The sequence below is a fragment of the Notamacropus eugenii genome, chromosome 3 (genome assembly GCF_028372415.1).
Source record: "Notamacropus eugenii isolate mMacEug1 chromosome 3, mMacEug1.pri_v2, whole genome shotgun sequence".
Taxonomy (NCBI): Eukaryota; Metazoa; Chordata; class Mammalia; order Diprotodontia; family Macropodidae; genus Notamacropus; species Notamacropus eugenii.
The window spans coordinates 102,482,440-102,497,462 of record NC_092874.1 but is presented as its reverse complement, the minus strand read 5'-3'; the positions used below and the strand labels follow the sequence as shown (position 1 = coordinate 102,497,462).

At 35.1% G+C, this 15,023-nt stretch overlaps 1 long non-coding RNA gene across 1 annotated transcript; it reads left to right on the top strand.

Moving 5' to 3' along the window:
• Positions 1-1,509: 1,509 nt before the first annotated feature.
• Positions 1,510-14,692, top strand: LOC140531193 (uncharacterized). The gene is made up of 2 exons (XR_011976297.1): positions 1,510-1,678; positions 14,527-14,692. It is a non-coding gene; the product is annotated as an uncharacterized lncRNA (long non-coding RNA).
• Positions 14,693-15,023: the final 331 nt, after the last annotated feature.

Here is a 15,023-nt window from a genome sequence, read left to right as displayed (position 1 = left end):
CTTGCTGCGGGATAACATGGGCACGTCTTCTTTTTCTCTAATAGGAACATTTCTCAAGAACTCACTAAATGTAAGATATTCAGTCTCAAAATTATGATAGCTCTTGAAGTTACCCCTAAGTTGTCACTCCTAGAAAAATCTTGCTTTTCTTCTAAAAAGTTAGATGCTAGCTAGCACTAAAATGCCTGGAACTTAAGAATATCTTGCTGCATCAATTGATGCAGTGTATACAATATATTTAATCAGTTCATAATGCCAGGGAAAGGTAAGATGATTTTTTCTATTTCAAAGTAAATTTTTAATAAAAATTTTCAGCAATAGATATTCCTTCTTTAATATTTGGTGTTTGATTGTTTCAATCATGTCCCACTCTTCATGACTTTATTTAGGGTTTCCAAGGCAAAGATACTAGAGTGGTTTGTTATTTCCTTTTCCAATTCATTTTTATAGATGAGGAAACTGAGGCAAATGAGGTTAAGTGACTTGCCCAGGGTCACATATCTAGAAAGTATCTGGGGCCAAAATGAGTCTTTCTGACTCTGTGCCTGGGACTCTAAACTCTCCATCACCTTGCTGCCCTATCTTGTCCAGTTAACACTAGGATATTCTTTCTTAATCTCAATAGCAGACAATAGCTTACAAACACTGGCCATAAAAATAGCTCATAGATCATGGAGATTAATGAACTTTCTGTGTCTCAGAATGTTCATTATCAAAGAGTTCTCTCAGCAGAGGTTAGTAGGCATCCTCCAATCCCCTAAGGGCAGCATAGATAATTTATAATTCTGCAAGAGGTTGGGAAATCTTGTGCATGTGTGTTCATCCTTTGTTGCCAAAGAAGACCATGCCATTAGAGAAATAATGACATGACTTGCACTTGACTTTGTTTTGAGTGAGGGAGGGCTGCTCAGGTCACCAGCCTCACTTCTCCTCCAGAGCCATCTGACTCCAGTGACCACATATTCATCAAGATGTCTGGAGATTACCCAGGATGAGGCAATTGGGGTTAAGTGACTTGCCCAAGGTCACACAGCTAGTGAGTACCAAGTGTCTGAAGTGAGATTTGAACTCAGATCCTTCTGACTCCTCCTGACTCCTGCAGTGGTGCTCTATCCACCGCACCACCTAGCTGCCCCTTGCAGAATCTTATTGTCTATGGCAATGTAAGAAAAATAATGATCACTCCATAAATACAGAAATGCTTCATTTACCCATTGCTAAGGAATGAACGGTTCTACAATAGCCATGTCCAGATAACTAAAGTTTATCCTTTTTAAATATTTATCATAATGTTATTAGAATTTTTCTGTCATATGATTTTAACCAAATGAAACATATATTTATTTCTCTGTCTTCTTAGATATTGATCATTGAGGGAAATGTAGCCTTTTCCTGATGACTTCGCATCATCATTATGCACATCAGCAGCTGGTACTGTGCTGTAATGGAGTGATGCAATCACTACTGTTGAGGTGGGAAGAAATATTTGCCTCTCTCTAATTGGTGCTTTCCTGCTGTGCTTTGTTATTTCTTCTTTATAATTTTGTAAGCTTTCTGTTTCCTCCATTACTGTTGGATTGTTGTTGTTTTCTACTTAATGCTATCATACGCCTTCCATGACCAGCAGATCTACCCTCTAAGTTTTTTCTGTTAATCTGATGTGAGACTGAGAAACCAGGTAACTAAGTATTGTAGAACTGTTTCTAAGAGTCAGAAAGCTTTGAATAAAGGGCATCATTGTTTTTTCTATGGATAAAGGTACAAGGCATTTAGTGCATTGCCTTTCTGAGATTTTCTTGATGCTCAGAAGTAATTTTGCTGGCTTACTGATTGTTATTTATATTCTGGATAACTGAGGTTGTCATAGAAATAACCCTTCATATATGAAGTAACGCTATTTTTGCATTATATGGTTCTTTCTAACAAGTTAATGGAAATGCCATAGCACCTCTAAGATGTCAGGTTTGGTAAAATAGGAAACTGTTAGGAGTGTAAGCAAGATTTGGAGCCAGAGAGGGGAGAATTAAAAGTTTTTTCAGAACTTCCTAGGAAAAAAAGTACAGTGATATCTTCTATTACCCTGCTCCAGTTCAAGTTCTGGGGATGAGCCTAGAAAGTGGGAATCATTGGGAAACAGGAAAAAGGAGTAAGAGATTTGTTTTTAGTCATGCAATACCAGTTAGTTGCAAGGAGATGATCTGAAGAGCAATAGTTAAAATATTCGTTTTAGCAGGCTATAATAAGTATGACCTCTTGGCAATCTCCACATTTTCTTGTAAAGCATCAAAGGCACACATTCTTTGTTTTTTCTTTTCAATGTTATCAGAAGATTGTTAGGCAGTTGCTATTTTTCAGTGATCCCTATACATATGCTTTTAATTAAAAAACATTATTTTTGACTTTTTTTCCAAATAAGGAAAAAAAGCAGTGAAACCAATTTTCTTCATAATTTCTCCTTGGACTTGTGAATTTTTCATTCCTTTCAGTCCCATTTACAACCTAGATTTTTATTGCTGGCAGGAAGTGCAAACCAACTCCCATGTGTGAGATATGACTTACTTATCAGATTCTGACTTCTCATATATTTTTTTCAAACAGTGGCAGAAACAACTGAGGTCGTGAATGAGATACACTGTCTGGTAGGAAGCCCTTAGGCAGTGCACTCTAGAACATCCCTTTCTAATTATGACACCAAACCTCATACCATTCTAGGTTCTCTGGTTGTCTGAGTGGTTCACGATATGTTGCTCTTCTTTCTCTGTCTCTTTCCAAACACACGAGCATACCCACATAATATTTTTGCTAGCTAGTAGATGAGATCTCTAGTTGGAAAATCATGTGTATATATATATATATATATATATATATATATATATATATATATAAATTTATAATTGTTCTCCACCTCTCCTTTAACTTAAAATATCAGAATATTTCTTTCCAGGCAAAACAGCATTTGAATTGTTTTGTGACATGGTTGTAATAATCTTGGGGTAAAAATGCTGAACTTGTATTCACATGACCTGGGTTCAGATTCTACCACTACTACTCAGTATGGGTGTGATGTTGGAAACAAGTCACTTTCTGGGTCTCAGTTTCCTCCTCTGCAAAATAAATGGTTTGAATTCTCAACTTTCTTTTTAGCTTAAGGGCTATGCTCTTATGTTAAAACAGATTTTCCTCAGCTTCCATTTTGGGAAAAGAGGGCCTATTTTTTTTGTGATAAAATGAAAAAAAAAACCCCAATGATTTTCCCATGTGAATATGATACATTATTTACAAAAAGAGTAAATTTATGGCTAATCTTTAAAAATTTCTTTGGGAAGGAGTAAGAGAGGATAATGTAAAAAGTCCACATGCCTTTAAAGTCATCTCTCTACCAGAACAGGAAAAAAAAGCAAAATAATATCTTTCATTAACAATACATGTGAACAAGGATAAACCTTTGTTGGAAAACCATATTGAGTTTTCTGTGTAAGTGTTGCTTTAAAGAAAAATTATGTTAAGTGCTTTATAAACTTTAAAATGCTTTCTTGAAAATAAAATAATATTTCACGAATGTAAGAAACATCTCTGCTTTTCCTATCAAGTGCTTCTCTTTATTTCCGTTATGCAGAGCCCCCAGCTAATTATGAAGTCGGGGTTAATGCCTGTAAGTACACGACATAACATCTTTCAAATGGAAGTGATGAGCCAGCTAAATGAAAAGGTTTTTTTTTTTTAATGTTCGTTCCTCATCTTGGAAAATAACAATTTTTTTTCAGCTAAAAAGCATTAGTTTTCTCTCCCATATCCCTCACTGCAATGGAAAAGAAAAGAAAAGAAAAAATACCCTTCTGACAAATATACAAGGTTTAGGCAAATACATTTCTGCATTGGCCATATTTGTCTTTTTTTGCATATTGAGTTTAGCATTTATCAAGAGGTAAGTAGTATATATTATTTTCCATCTTTTGGAATCATGGTTGGTTATTGCATTGAATGGTTTTCTTAAGCCTTTAAAGGTTTTTATTTCTATAATGTGATCTAATCTAACCTAATCTAATCTAAGTCTAATAATATAGATTATTCTTCTGGTTCTGAACACTTTACATGAGTTCATAAAAATCTTCTCAGATTACTCTAAAATTGTCCCTTTTTATAGTACAGTATTATCATATTACACTCATATATTATAATCTCTGCAATCATTCTTCAATTGATGGATATAGCCTTAGTTTCTAGTATGTGACCTCTACAAAAAGGCCTGTTGCAAACATTTTTGTGTATATGGTTTGTATCATAATTTTTCATCTCTTTGTGGTGTAGACCTAGTAGTGGCATTGATGTGTCAAAAATTATCCATAGTTTAGTAAATTTTGGAAGCAAAATTCCAAATTTCTTTTCAACATGGCTAGGCCAATTCATGGTTCCACCAAAAATTAGTTGAAGTTCCTGTTTTCCCTTAACCCTTTCAATATTTGTTTTTCTTATACCTTGTTGAAATGGTCTTTGCCTGAGTTCAAAGTTATTTGCTGCCCAGTCCATCTCAGAATAGGGAGGTCTTTCATAAGCCATCCACTTCATAAAAGAACAAGAATCTCTCTTACATAATTCTTGACAAATTGTCTCCCAGTCTTTCCTTGAAGAGAATGTGGAACCCCCACATCTTACAAGGAAGTCAATTTCACTTTTGTTTGGAAGATTTCTGTTAACATAAAACTTCTAATTGTTTTAATTTGAAAGTACAAACTTCCAATTGTTCTGATTGTTTCCCAATTTAAGTAATGTTCCAATTGTTCAGAAGATTTTTATTGCATTAAACCTGAAATCTGATGGTGCTTTGTAATATTTAGCCATTTGGCTTAGCCCTGCCCTCTGAGGCCAAGGTGTTTAATCTCCTTTCCTTAAGGTAGTCTCTTAGATGTTTGAAGGTAAATACCTTCTAATTCTTATTGTCTTCAGACTAAACATTTTTAATTCTTCCAACTGATCCTAGTAGGGCCTGTACCTAGTTCATCTCATCATCCTAATCTGGAAGAGGTGCAGTTTGTTGTTGATACATACTTCCTAAAATGTATAACTGGAACTAAATACAATATTCTAGATGTGGTCTGAAGATATCATTATGCAATGAAACTATCATTTCCTCATCTATTGGCAATATGCTTTTCTCAAATGTAGTCTAAATTCATGTTATCTTTTATTCCTTTATATCACATTATTGACTTGTAACAAGCTCACAATTCAATAAAGCCTCTAGAAATTTTTCGCATGGGTTGTTGCCTAATCATGCCTCAATTGTCTTTTACTTGTATGGTTTATTTTTTCATCTCAGATGTAGTATTTATCCCTATCAAATTTCATTTATTTAGATTTGATCCATTATTCAAGCCTGCTGTGGTCTTTTCAGATTCTGACTATCGTATAACATATTAGTATTGTGCCATTTGCAAATTTAAGTGTGAATGATTTATCCAAGTCATTGTTTCAAAAACAAACTAACCCCAAACACTGAATGATTCCAAGAAAAAATTCATAGAGCATTGTCCTAGACATTTCCTTCTAGACTAAGATTCACCAATTATTTTCTAATAATATAACTCATTTTTATACAAGCGTATCATAAGACTTTGTCAAATGTCTTGTTGAAACTGAATTATACAGTATCTATGAAATTCCCCTGATTTATCAGTCTAGTAATCTTATCTTAAATAAATATTACTCTTACATGACCAATTCCTCATGACCCATAATGCTTCTTACTGATTATAATTTCCTTTTAAATGGTCATAAACCATCCCTTTAATAAATTCTGTTTTTTTTTTTTTTAGTAATTACATAAAAGTTCATACCTGTACTTGGAAGGATACATATTCTTCCCTTTGATGGAATCGGAACATTTGCCTCCCTCTCTAATCTTGTGATCTCTCTCTGGCTGCATGAATTTTCAGATTTCAAAAATTGTCAAACATAGCTCAGCTATTAAATTCACGAGTTATTCTAGTGTCCTAGTGTATAGGACCTAAATTTAGTAAGGGTACCTGGGTATATTCTTATTATTTCCTTAATTGTAGCATCATAGATCTAGATTTGGAACATGGCCTCAGAGTTCATCTAGTGCAACTTTCTTATTTTACATATGAGGACGCTGAGACCCAGAGAAGTTAAATAGCTTGTCCAAAGTCACACAAGTGGTCATTATGTCAAGCAAGATTTGAACATAAGTACTCTAACGCCAAATGAAAATATTTCTGTTGTACCACTTTAGTCTGAACCGCTGCTTGGCTATTATTTCTGCCATTTCAATGTCAATTTTTGCTTTTATTTGAAGTTTTATATATAATATATCATATTATATACATATATATATACATATGTTATATATCAAGTTTTAAAGCTTTTACATATCAAAGTTGAACATATAGCTGGCTTCTTAAGATCTCAAATCTTAATTAATTTCAATCTAACAATCATTTATTAAGCCTCTACTAATCCCAGACATTGTGATAGGGAGTGGGGATTCAAAGACAAAAACAGAAACCATCCCTGTCCTCATAAAGCTTACCTTTTACTAAGAGATAAGGGGTGAATGTGGAACAGCATATATTCAGAAAGGTAAATAAAAAACACATACAACTGAAATACAGTTGGGATGAGGGAAGAGAGACTACTCTACTTTCAGTTTTATTCATGCCTTGGTCTTCTTGGTTGTTTCTTCAAGTGCATCTGCTAAAGTGGAATGACATCTCTTTTATTCCCAATGCAGTTTAGCGGAATTAAAAACTAAACTGACATGTTGGCTACATAGAAACACATACACACACATTCACATACACAGACATATATCCTTCCCCTTGGGAAATCCAGTTCCTGTGTTTCTGTTATTTGAGTTTTCATTCCTGTGACAGTTGAGAGATATGTATTTGCTTCATCTCAAGACTGCTTCAAGTGTTCCTCTACATGCAGTACACTAGAATACACACTACAGTTATTCTTTCTACCTTCCTTGGGCTTAGGGGTCCAGCACTCACCCACGATCTGGAAAAACTGTGTAAAATATTTTGGCTCCCCCTTTATACCAGAGAAGAAGTCTGAATTTTTCTTTTTCTTTTTGGGTGTTTGCAGTACCTTGTAAAATTTGGGTTAAGTCTTTGGTCATAGGCGCTATGTCTTCCGCTGGCCTTTCTTTATTATCTGTGGCTTCCACAAAACTCCTAAACAACTCCTGTTTAACTTCTTATGCCAACCTGCAGTATATTAAAACCATAATGGGGAAAGTCGGGAAGTAGAAGGGATAATTGTAAATTGGACCAGTTGGCTCCCACAGTTTTCCAGCCTATAAACTAGTTCCTACTTGTGGAGGATTCTTCTTAAAAGGAACCAACTCCTTTTCTTCACAGACTTTCTAAGCATATTTTTGAACATAATAGAGCAATTTTTAAACATACTCTTTACTCAGTAATTTCCTCACATTAAGTTAGAGTCGTTGCTAAGGGAACAAGAGAAGTGTTTGATCTATAAATGTTACTATTGCCTATACCTTAAATTTCAGTTTATACAAGCTCTAACTACAAAAGAAAAAGAAAAGAAAGGAAAAGAAGAAAAACCAGATGGTTAGATGACTGTGACAAAAATAAGGGGCCTAGATCTTTGCATGTGGCCCTCACACCATTGGCCATAATAAGCTTTAAATGAATATAAGCACTATTATTCTTATTAATAGTCATGATCTGTGATTTCATAAATTTAGGGAACTCCCAGTGAGGAAACTCTATCAAAGTATATCTTAACTGATCTTCAATTTTCCTTAACATAAGGAGTGGTTATATTTTAAGTCATACCTCTGGCACATGGATGATTTGTATATGACTTTTTAAAATTGTTTAAAAACTGAAAGAAAAAAGAATAACCGAACATCCCGACTAAATAGGAAAGGCACATTTTAAACTAAGAAAACTGATTCACTGAAAATAAACTATTTTTAGGTTATAAAAAATGATTTTATACAATAAAAAGCAATATCCTTTAAAAAGTTTTCCTTATATCATGCCTATATTTTTTCTTTTTGAAAGTTCCACCTCTCATCCCTAGTCTTACTATTTACGGTCAAACAGAACAAATCTAAATTTCACATACAAATCTTCAAACACTTGAATGCAGTTATTATTCTCTGAGTATTTTCTTCTCCAGCTTAACTACATTCCACTGCCTTCTAACCACTACATGATCCACTACCTTCAGGTGATTCTACAAGGACATGTGAACTCAAGGTTTTTTTTTGGTTTTTGTTTTTATCATTCTGCTTTAGTGCCTATGGATACTCTCTAGCTTTCTGGAATTCTTTTTCAGTGTTGGGGCCCAGCACTAAATACAGTAATCCAGATGAGATCTGACAAAAGCCATTTAAAGAGGACCGTTATCACTCATGCCCTTATCCCTGAGAATTATGTTTGTCTTAACACAGCCTGAGACGGCATTAGTTTTTTTTTTGCTGTCATATCTCACTGGTGACTCATTTTGAATGTTATTGAGTTCACTAAAATGTCTTTATCTTTTCTAGAAAATGGTGTCTAATAATCCCTCTCCCATTCTCTTTTGACAAAGTTGACTTTCTGAACTTAAGTATAAGATGTTTTACAATTAGCCCTATCACACTGCATCTTATTAAAGTCAACTCAATGATCAATGGTCTAATTTTTACATTTTTAATGCAATTCTATTCATTAAATATTTATTAAGTGCCTACTATGTGCCAGGCACTATGCTGGGCACTGGGGATACCAAAAGAAGCAAAAGACTGTCCTCAAGGAGCTTATAAGTGAATACTCAGCTGCCTCTCAGATTCTTGTTTTTAATGGTTTTAAAAGGTGGTTATATTCAGGTATAGAAGTCCCATTATGATTTAAGAGTGATAGTTTTGCATAATTCTATATACATATGTATGGGAGGTACCAAGTGTAATACCAATGAGATTAAAGATCTTTCCTACCCATTAATTGACCTGCCCATTAAGGGAAGTTTGATTAGGGGAGATTTGTAGGAAGACACTGTTAATGAGGCATTGCTTCTCAAAGGCTGTGATGCCCTCTGGCTCTGAAAAGTGTATATATACTCTGAGGTGAGGTTTTTCTTTGGGGCTTAATCATTGGAAGTGTTTGTTTGGCTAGAGGAGACTCTGGGTAGCTGCTAAGGAACCCCCCCAGCTTTGAAAGCTGAGATGCTGGTGCTTCTCTCTCTGGTAACTAAATATGTATGTTGGATCTCTCTGTTGTTCTTTGAAGTATGGTCACACAGTTGGAAGCCCGGTCTGTTAGTTGATCTTTGTTTCTTTGTATCTTCTCTTAAGTTCAAGGTGCTGACTTTTCCCCCTGAACTAAGTGAATGATATTTGTGCTTGATTAACGTGATGGCTGACCCCTCAAAAGTTGCCTTTCCTTTTAGAAAAGCAGATCAAAGAACCTGTGATAGCAGGCTATCACTTTACACCAAGTGAAAAGAGGGTTAGACTTAAAACTGGGAGACATGAGTTTAAATGTTAGTTTCATTATTTTCTATCCTTGTAAACAGGGTAAGTTTCTTAAGTCTCTTGAGTCTCAGTTTCCTTTACTGTAAAATCAAGATAATACTTGCTCATTAATATATCACAAAGTAGTTGTATGGCAAAATGCAGAAGTAGGACTTAAGATTTTCTTTCCTTTTAGATTTCTGTCAGTTGAGGGAAGGACTTCAGGGCAGGCACTGTTTCATAATCACATTTGTCTCCTTAGTGGAAGGAAGAGATTCACTTTGATTTAAAGATAAGTATCTACTATGTACTAGGTACTATATTAGATTCTGAGTATACAAAGTCTAAAATAATCCTTGCCTTCAAGAAACTTACATTCTACTGAGTTTTAAAGTATACAGAGAAGAAATTACATGTAAGTGCTTTACCTTGCACAGAAAGTATCCTTCTCTGCGTATTTTCTAAGGCAGCTGCAAGGAGAGGAATTGATTGTGGTTCCCTGGAGAACACTGGAGACATCAGGATGAAGACAAAATAAAAAACACAGAAGGAAAGGCAGTGAAGTGGTGATGACCAGGATACATGTTAGTGTAAGGTCAGACAGAAATAGAGCATAAAGAGTGAGAATCTGTGATGTGATAGTACTTGCTTCAGTTACCTTTTCCTTGTAGGACTGACATTCTGGCATATGAGGCCATGCAGAGAAGGATTAGACTTGTGTTTTAGCTGTTCGTACACCCTCCAGGGCATATAATGGCACAGAACAAGCAATAATGAGACTTTCAGAGGCAGCTCCTCTCCACTATAGCTGATCAGAATTCTGAGGAAGGCTGACCTTGCCTCTGAGTTTCTCTTCTCAGAGGGGAGTGACTGAGGGATTGGAGATATGAGGTACCACAGGATCACAGATCTAAAGTTGAAAGAAACTGTGGGGTTCAGTTGTTCCAACCACTTCTTTATAGATAAGGATATTGAGGTCAATAGAGTTTTGGAAAGTCTAAGAGGAAGTGGCAGAGTTAGAATTGACTCCAGGGCCTCTGGTTCAAGATCCAGTGTTCCACTACATTGATTAACAATACATTTCATTAAAAAAAAAGAAAAAAAGAGAGCATTAAGAAATTGTTGCAGTCCTCCTTTACCTCCCTCATTGTTAGAAGTTTTTCCCAATCATAAATAAATAAAATTGCTTAAGGAGTTTATCATGTTTCACTTCCAGTTAAACTCAGAATGGAGATAGGTTAGAAGTGACCGTAGGTGACAGACAGCCAGCAAAGTGAGCGGAGTGATTTCTGACTTAGCCAAGCAACTGTTGATCCTTGTTCAAACTCAAGGATCTTAAATGAGGCACCTCCAGCCCCCCTAATTACTTTGTATATTTTTTATTTAGTATACCTGCCCCTGAGAAGCAGTGTGTATAGTAGCCAGGGAATATGGAGCCAAGAAAGTTCAGGTTCAATTTAGACCTCTGACACCTGCTGGCTTCTAAGCTCCTAAACCTGTCAAAGGTCCATGTAACTACTGAATCATTGTGGCTGATCTACATTGATAGAGGAAGTTTACTCTCTGGGAGGTCCCTATACTGATGAATTAACAAGTTTGGTTCCCCCTTCCTCACCTTGCCAAACAATAATATTTGTAAATGCACACATGGATCTATATGGATATATACACATATGCATACACACATAAGCCCACACATACATATATACATATACATGTGTCTGTATATCATATAAGGGCAACTAGGTGGTATGGTTGATAGAATGCAGGCCTAAAATTAGGAAGACTCATTTTTCTGAGTTCAAATTTGACCACACACTTACTAGCTGTGTGACACTGGGCAAGTCACTTAACCCTATTTGCCTTAGTTTCCTCATCTGTAAAATAAGTTGGAGAAGGAAATGGCAAACCACTTCAGTACATTTGCTATGAAAGTCCCAATGAGGTCATGCAAAGCCAGAAATAATAATATAATAATATTGTTGAATAATAATAATAGCATTTATTATATATCCCATCTATCCTATAGGTATCTATATATTTTATACATTCTATCAGGGTAGATAATATATAACTACAACTCTCTATAGGTATTTATTATATATTACATATATTAATATATCATATATTATAAAGTATATATGAAAAGAAAGAGAGTCAGAGAGAGACAGAGAGAGAGAGACAGAGACAGAAAGACAGAGAGAAAAAGAGAGAGTTATATAGATGAAGAAACTGAATCCCAAGGAGTTTAAGTGATCTACCTGAAATTACCCAGGTACTAAGTAACTAAGCAGCCAAAGTGGATTTTGAGTCCTCTCCCTCTGGTCAGTGTTCTTTCGAATTTATCAGGATGCCTCTTTCTCTAACCCAAACCACCCATATACATGCATTATCTAATCACTATTTGATGTCTTATACTGAGTGGAAAATTAAGAAGAGAATTTTCCCACATAATTTTCCCACACATGTACTTTTTCTTTTACTTTGAAAAGAAGCTAGAACTGCTGGTAAAGTTCCACAAGGACTTTGAGAAACATCAGTCTATTTCTTAGTTGAAGATAGAATAATAACTAGCTAGAGTGTTTTATATATGTATACATGTATACATGCACATATACATACCTCTGTACACATATATACATATACACCTAATAAGAATGTATATATGTATGTATATACATATACATACATATATATATACACATAAACATATATATGCATGAGGACATCAGTGTATGTATATATATATAATTGTATAAATATGTAAATATCTATATAGTTACATATCATCTCCCCTGAAAGAACATATATAATGATAGATATCCATATGGTAGCATATACATACACACACAAACATGCACATATATCTATATAGTTACACATGTTCCTACCTGATAGACTACAAGCTTGAGAGCATGAGCTGCTCCATTTTTTTCTTTTATTCCATGTTGATTGGTCTTTTTCAATTTAACCCTTTGTTGGCCTTTCAGGCCATAAAATGTATTTCATTTTATGTAAAAATTGTTCCCCAGAGGTAGAAATTACCAAGATTAAATTTAAAAGGAGGTATTTTTAAAAAACAAACAAAAAAACAAAAATAAAGCATTCTGCCTTCAACTATGAAACTGAGTCACGTTTCTGAAAGCCCTCATGAAAACTTTTTCTGTAGCTATGGTTTCTCTACAAAGTAAAAGAAAAAGTACATGCATGGGGAAATAGCTTGGGAAAATGATCCTCTTAATTTTCCATTCAGTATAAGACATCAAGTAATGATAAGGGTAATGCATGTATATGAATGATTTTTTGTTGGAGAATGAGATATCTTGGTATAGTGGAAAAAAACAATGGCTCTGGAGATAGAAGACCCAAGATCCACTTTGGTTGCTTAGTTTCTACTGGTGAGATTCCAGGTGAATCACTTAAACTGTCCTGGGGCTCATTTTCTCTATAAAATAAGAGAGTTGGACTAGGTAGTCCTTGGGGTACCTTCTAGCTGTACACTTAAGAGTTCTATCACTTTTTGATATATCTATTAATCTTCTAGTAAAGAAAAAAGCTTATAACATAATTTTTGCAATTTCCTATACTAAGGAAAATGGTAAAGAGCAATCTTCTTGGAAATAAATAGAAATTACTGATGACCAAACTGATTTTGTGAGAATGAATGTGTGTGTGTGTGTGTGTGTGTGTGTGTGTCTGTGAGACATACCATATCATTTGTCCAAGAACATTAAAACAGTGGAATAGGTTAAGATCTACTCTGCTGCATGAGAGAAGCTGCTTTGGCATAATGAAAAGAATATGACAATTGCATATGAAAACCAGGAACCTGCCATTTACCAGTGACATTGGGATCTTGGACATGTCACCTTACTTCTCTGGGATTCTGTTTCCTCATCTGTAAAATGAGCTGAATTAATGAGATGTCCTCGCTACACTCTGTCAGTGCTAAATTCCCTGTATGTATGTGCATGTGCATATGCATGTATGTGGACATTTTACTAATGGATGAAATACCCTAGATATCATCTATGTAGCTTAAAGTAGTGTATTTTTCCTCATAAAATATACCATTAAGTAATTAAATTCAGTTATCTAATGAGGGGGAAAATGAGACACTCTCTCAGCAATGTTGCTGAGGTCCAAGAACCTCTAGGCCAAAAAGCCCCTGGAGAATTCTTCAGTGAAGAAAACTATTAGGCTGAAACTTAATTAAAAGCAGGCCCCAGTACATGAAAATTAACCCCTAGGCAACAACTTTCAGGCCATTCAGATGGTTCTGTGGTAAATGGTGCTTTAATTCTTTTTGATTATATAAAGCCAAACAACTTTTCTTGATCTAACAAAGTCTCCTTTTCTGCAGAAACCAACTAGCCCTCTCTGCTTGCATACACTTGACACCTTTCCATAGCTTTCTCACCTGGCTCCCCTTGCCCTGGCAGGGGCATTCCATTAGATCTCATGTTAGGAGGCAGTACTGAGATGAAATGACTAAATAATGAAGAGGGCAAAATAAAGATGGACATAAGTATTGGCATTTTTATCCCTAGACCCTGTCTGAAATTTAGATGGTGTTTTGTTCTTCAGGTGGGTCAGAAATGTAATTGAGATAACCATGTGAAAACATGCTTTAGAAAAAGATTCCTTTAACCTCGAGTCTGTGAACTTTATAAAAACAACAACAATTATATTTTGGCAACCGTATTTCAATAAAATTAATTTCCTTTGTAATCCTATGCATTTTACTTTTTTGCATTTAAAAATATGATTCTGAAGAGAGGTCCACAGTTTCACCAGAATGTTAAAGGAGTCTAAGACACAGAAAACATTAAGAACTATTGTAACTTTAGAAGAACATGTGTAGGATGGAGTCTTTGCCCAGATCCAGATTTTTGTGCCATAAAAAATGTGCTGTCTGATAACTGTAGGGCATTCCAGGGTCATCATTCTTAGATGATATCCTATCTTCAATTTTAAGTTCTCAGAAGCCAGGGATGATTTCTCTTTAATGAGCTTTGTATTGTGCCACATTCCCATAGGTTCTTGATAAAGGCTTGCAGGAGGAGGAGAAGAAAGATGTTTGTGTTGATGACAATGATGCTGCTGATGCTGCTGGTGTTGATGTCCGTCCTGATGCTGACAATGAAAATGATGATGATGACGATGGTGGAGAATAAAAAGAACTCAGTTCACCGTTAGAATGAATTCTGCTCTATTCTGATTCAATAGCCTTGACATTTTAAGCTTATTAAATAGTTGGGAAATCATTTTAATGGAATTGGAAATGGAGATAAATTATTATATTGTAGGCTCTAACTGTTTTGTCAGTGTCTTGAAAATGTGGGGAAATTCTTACCCACCTGAGAAATCGCTACAGAACCGGGTTATATCAGGAGGAATGAACTCCTTATGCCTGTTTCACTCCCCTGATACTACATTGAGGGGGTATGTCGGTCTGTCTATCTATCTATCTATCTATCTATCTATCTATCTATCTATCTATCTATCTATCTATCTAGATGTATGTGTGTGTATG